Source organism: Geospiza fortis, unplaced genomic scaffold, assembly GCF_000277835.1.
Source record: "Geospiza fortis unplaced genomic scaffold, GeoFor_1.0 scaffold171, whole genome shotgun sequence".
NCBI classification, from domain to species: Eukaryota; Metazoa; Chordata; class Aves; order Passeriformes; family Thraupidae; genus Geospiza; species Geospiza fortis.
Window position 1 is genome coordinate 1,957,665 of NW_005054313.1, and position 5,777 is coordinate 1,963,441.

The following is a 5,777-nucleotide window of genomic DNA, read 5'->3' on the forward strand; positions in this document are numbered from 1 at the left end:
CTACTTCAGTTTTCCCATCTGTAAGACATGACCGATATTCAGCTTTTAATGACACACTAGGAGGTCTCGGATGATGTCTATTTACTCAAGCTAACTTGCCACAAATTAATTTGGCATTTGATCAAACCTCATGTTCTCTGTTCTCTGACAAACAGCCTTCTCTGGGCTGTAACCCCTTCCATTCTCTGGGCAGCAGTTGCTCTCTTTGTGCTGTTCACCACCCAAACTTCCAGCTAAAGATCGCTTTGCATGAAAAATGTTCAACAAAAGCTTCTTGGCCTGCTACTGACTGTCACACAGGTGTGAAAGTCTTCTGGGAGTAAACCCTAGGAACAGCTCCAGAATTCATACAGCATCCCACTGTGCTCATCACTCACTTCTGGCTCTCACTTAAGCAGGAGATTGCAAATATTGCTAAGCCAAAGAAGACAGAGCAATGGGGATTGGAGCAGAAACTATTTTAAGTGATGTGACTAATAAGTCCAAAATGATAGTAGCAGTTTCATTAGATTTCATTTATTAGTTGCTTGTGGAACAGCTTTCAATGAGACCTATACACCAGGGTCTACATATTAGTTAATAATATTTCAAGGTTATACTTATCCTAAAAAGATGTCTTCTAGATAATTAAAGGTAATTGACCCAGGTCAGTATTCTTATTAAACAGCGACAGTGAAGATGATTTTCATAGACCAGATTAAAATAAACATAATATGGGCCAGTGTCAATATAACCTGATAGGGAGAAGCCAGTGCAGGACAGCACACTGGGAAAAAAAAAGAGTCATATTTTTACTACTCAATTTAGCCCAAAAGACTGGGATTTATTCACATGTTTAAATAATACTGTAGATGAAAGAGTAATATGTGCAGAAGTTAGAATTTTTAGGGCTAAATTGCATCAAGTTTACACAGTAGACAGTGCAGGCCTTTCCTGTATGGTTTAGCAAGAAGACCACATGGCAGGTTAACCAAAGATTCATTTACTCATTTAGCCCTAGTGTCCTGGCTTTGGTAACAGCCAAAGCAGATGTTTAAGGAAAGGTTATGAACACAGGACAAGCACAGGGTACGTCCTGCCAATTCTCAGCAAACCTGCAGTTTGGAAACTTCCTGAGCTGGAGCCTGGCCCTACATCAGTATCTTTAATGGCTCTTTATGAACTAATTTTTCCATGAGTTTATCTAATCATTTTAAGAAACCATTTCTATTTTGGCATCTCCAGCATCCTGCAGCAATAACTTCCACAATTTAATTAGGTGTTGCCAGACCACTTCACTTGTTGTTATTTAAGTGAGAATAAATAATCACTATCTCTTCACTCACTTCGTGCCCCTCCTAACCTTATGTAGCTCCAGCATATCTTGCCTCCCCCTTATTAGTCACCTTTTCTCAAAACTGGAGAAACCCAGGTGACTGAATCCTCCCTTGAACAGAAACCATCACATCCCTCTGATCACATTGTTTTCTTTTGTACCTCCACAACTTGCATCATATTCTTGAGATGGGACAGCTTGAATTGCACAAAGTATTCAAAATGAGGTTGCACCCTGTATTTTATTCTAAATGTGGAAAACATTAAGAACATCATTTATAACCCTCAATGCATTTATAGCATGCCCCAGTTTCCCCTATTCAGCTGTCACAGTATGTCTCTGTTCTTCATGTTTTGTCCTCAGCCCAGCTCTGTGCTTTCCATCATCCCTTCACCTATGCTCTGTCAGCACCACATCTTTCTTCTTCTCCTCAATTTCTTCTCAATTTCTTCTGACCTCAAAGACAGCAAGTTCCCTGACCCATATCCCTGAAAATCTGGAGGATTTATGGTGCCTCTCCCTGTATCTAAGCTTTGTGCACTACCCAGACTTACATGCTGTGTAATATCTATTGCTACTTTCTTTTAGCCTGTCCCTCTGCCTTAGCAGCTGAAGGCAGAATTCTAGCTTCAGAAAGATTCCCCGCACACTTTTTAGACATTTTAAGATAAGTTTTTATACATAAAAACACCACAAGGCATTTTTCCTAAAGAAGTAAAGCTAAGTAAGATGTACTTGCTCATGTACAATCCCAAACATAGTTAAATAAATCAGGCATCACAAATTGGGGGTCTGGTCATAATGCACTTCTCACAACCATATGGACAAAGAAAAGTTCCCTTTAGGCCAGGCTCAGCTCCTGCAGGGGGCAAATTACCCTTCAGAGGTGCTTGTATCTCATTGACTATATTGAGAATCTAGGACATGTGTGATCCTAAAATTAACAGCTCAGTTAAGTGAGATGACTCTGGAATTTTGCATTTCTAGGACAAAACAACCTGGGGTTATATGAAAACAGAGCAGCAGTTAAGAACCCAACCTAGACTGCCTTCATCCCAATATCCTAAACCTTACGAGCAATACCTTAAGTTCTAAACCCACTTTTTTCTAGGTAGATTTTGTACAGTTAAAGGCAGACCATACAACAATTGTTGTGGACTGTGCCAAGAAAAATCCCCAGGGTGTTTGCTTCTGTTGGGAAATAATTGCCAAAGTGGGCAATTCATTGAAACTTCAGCTATCAGGTTTCCTGCTTTCCCTATAAACTTTCACAGACTGGGCATTTCAAAATGGTCTAGTTCATATCCAAGTATTTCTTCATGGCAAGGATTTCTTTTCAGCAACACACAGCTAGAGGTCCAATAAGCAGCAAAACCACAGCATCTGCAACCTCTCTCCTCCTTCTCCTGAATGCTGCGCAGTTCCTACATTTGAATTGCATTTCTTGTCTTGGTTTCTCAGCCTTCTAGTGTTACTTTTATGCAATTGCCTAGTTAGCAGAACAGTTCTTGCCATCCCTTCCCTTGAAGCACCCTCGTGCTTCGGATTGACACAATAAAACCAAACCTCAAGAATCTCTCACACAAATGGCACACAGACCAATTGGCCCTGGGTACTGCTTGCTTCGTTTTTATTTTTCATTTTATTTTTTCATCACGACTGTAAACCAAAATGAACTGAAGGGAGTGAAACCACAGACACCAATGTACATCTAAGACTTCAGCTGAAGTCTCCAAAAAGGCAGAAGTACCCATTTCCTCAGGGGAACCTAATCTTTCACCCACATCTCCATAATCCCATGACAGCAGAGAACACATTTGCTTGCAGAATTTTGTCTATGGATCTACAGTATTAGTTCTTGTATGAGGGTGACTCCACAGAAAATATGGACAAACTGTTTACATCCCACTTTTAAACAGGGAACGACAGGAAAAGAATTAAAAATACCCACCTAAACTAGTCAAAGCAGGAGTCGAGGAGCTTAGTATCACAAAACTCCATTTTTGGGCAGAAGAGCATTCAATTTAAAATCACAAGTATTGAGTCAAATTGTACTGATAATCCAGAATACTTCCAGGCAAATGCTACATGAGTGTGTTTGCTTTTCCTGTATTTCAGATAAGGATGAACAACTTCCTTTTTCCCCTTGGTACTCTAGGATTATTCTACCCACCTGCTACTGGTTTATATTTCTTGCAATTATCATGGGCTACACTTGGTTTACTCAAGGATAACTACCACACGTCCCAAAACTTAATTAATTGAAAAAAAAAACCCTTAAACATTTATCTGGATTAATCTCCCAGATGCATTTAGGTAGTTTTTTATTCTACTATCACTTCTTGCCAAGGAAAATTTGTACTAGAAAGGTGTATAAAAAAGAGGCTGAGTTATTCACTTTACACATGGAATGAACAATTGAAGCACAAACTCATCCATTACACCTGTCCTATGAAAACACTTCCTTCAGTGCTTCTCCCCTGTCCCCATTGCTGTGACAACAAAAGGTGGTTCTTCCAACAGGTGCAAGTATTTACAAGAATTTAATTCAAACACATCATATCACATTGCAGATTAAAAAGCAAGAATGACAACACTGCTGGAAAGCACCACCTAAACTATTATATATATATATATATATACGCATTTATATTAATGTTGCCATGTCATCACACATAAAAGGAGATAACGTTTTTCACTCATTTGAACAGACATTATTTGCTTTGCTAACAAAACCACTGCCACAGTGGTATTACTTTAGAATAACAAATATGATCAGAAGAGAGACATGAAAGTGTGACTCCAGATTTTCTCTGCATTAGTCAGAATGGTGATCACAGAGACCAAATGCCAGAGAAACAAAACACTATAAGCTCACAATAAAGGCTGAATATAGGATGCTTCTGAACAGCCAACCACTGTTTTGTTGTAGGGCTTGTGTGAGGTGATCAGATCTGTGGTTTTTACCATCAGGCCAGAAGTGGCTCAATGTGTTGGACAGGTAGCCCTGAGTGCTGTATTTGGAAATGCAGGCAAGGAGAACTTATTGAAGGCATTGAGATGTAAGATCCCCATAAGATAATGTGTGATCCCCACAAGTAACAGAAAAGAAGACAAAATTGTCTCTAGTCAAAAGTATTGCCTGAAGTGGCCCTACTACAAATGGCAGAAAGAATAATTTACAGAATAATTACCAGCAGATATTCTTCCCCATCTATGTGCTCTGACCTCTTGGACTCTGGCCTTCACACTGAGCAAGATGATCCTGAAACTGAGGAAAAAAAAATTATTTGCCCTTTTGTGAAGTTGGTGGGGTTTTGCCATTTTTCTCACTCTCGATAAGTAAATGAATAATAACAGGAGCAAAACCAAGATCTCTTTCATTCCAGTTTGGGAAATTCAGATGGGACAGTTGCAGATCTTTGCGGATCTTTCTTCCTATGCTATCACTGATAGTCTCAAATCTTTCTCAGTGTTCCAAAGACAGAAGAACTGCCCTCTTTACTATTTCCCAAGCCTCCATGTCCCATTACACCAAAATCTTGGGAAGACAGTTTGGCAGCATTACTGCCACTTCAGCTTTTGACAAAAAAATACATTCTTCCTGTTTGCCACTTTGGAAAGGGGTGTTTATTTGAAAGAATAGGGCCAGGGATGGTACTCTGTGAAATGGCTGCCATATAAACAGTTCCTTGCTCTGTTTATGGACCTGCCCCAGTCCCAGGGCTGTGGCCAGATTTGGACATAACTTGACAGGTCTGTGCTTTGGTGCTGCTCAGCATTATGTAAGTCTCACTCCTCCCAAAACAAGGCAAGCAAGCTCATTTCCCCATAGTCCCAGACCCTCCTGGGAGGAGGATAAAGATCCAGTCTGAAACACAAACCCTGACACAGAGCCTGATGTGCTGCCCTCACAAACTCAGCCCTCTCTTATCACCACACGTGGCTAAACAAAAGCTGGATTCTTTTGACTGAAAGCAAAACCAGGTTTTCAACTCCTTTCCCCATCAATACTGAATCCAATATCTAAATTTAGATTTGAAAAAGCTTCTCAAAGAGAACTAATGAAAATTATATGACTTTTTAAACAATCTATTAATTTTCTCTCTTTGTATTAAGAGGCTGTTTCAAAAATGGTTATGGCTGAATTCCAAAACCCTGCGCTAGAAGACATGTGAGGAGAGCACAAAACACCTTCTATAAAAAGATTTTTCAACTGGGAAGGTAAATATGTCCATTTACCAAGCAGGCTAAGCCTGCAGATGCAAGAGGCCTTGCTAAAATAATTGAAAATGTAAGCTGCATGACAGAGCTGGGAGCAGAGCTCTGCACACACACACACTCTGCAGTGATCCCAGCCGTGGAACTGTGCCCACCCCAGCAATAACTGGAGTCAGAGCAGGGATTCATGCAGACAGGGCTGCTCCACAGTCTGGCTCCTGCACCCTGTGCTGGAGATTCA

General features: G+C 40.2%; 1 long non-coding RNA gene across 2 annotated transcripts in view; it reads right to left on the reverse strand.

Moving 5' to 3' along the window:
- LOC115947756 overlaps positions 1–5,777 on the reverse strand; it is a 20,545-nt gene that overhangs the window by 2,698 nt on the left and 12,070 nt on the right. For both annotated transcript variants that reach the window (XR_004081608.1, XR_004081607.1), the window contains exon 4: positions 4,510–4,586. This is a non-coding gene — a long non-coding RNA (uncharacterized LOC115947756). The remainder of the gene's footprint in view (positions 1–4,509; positions 4,587–5,777) is intronic.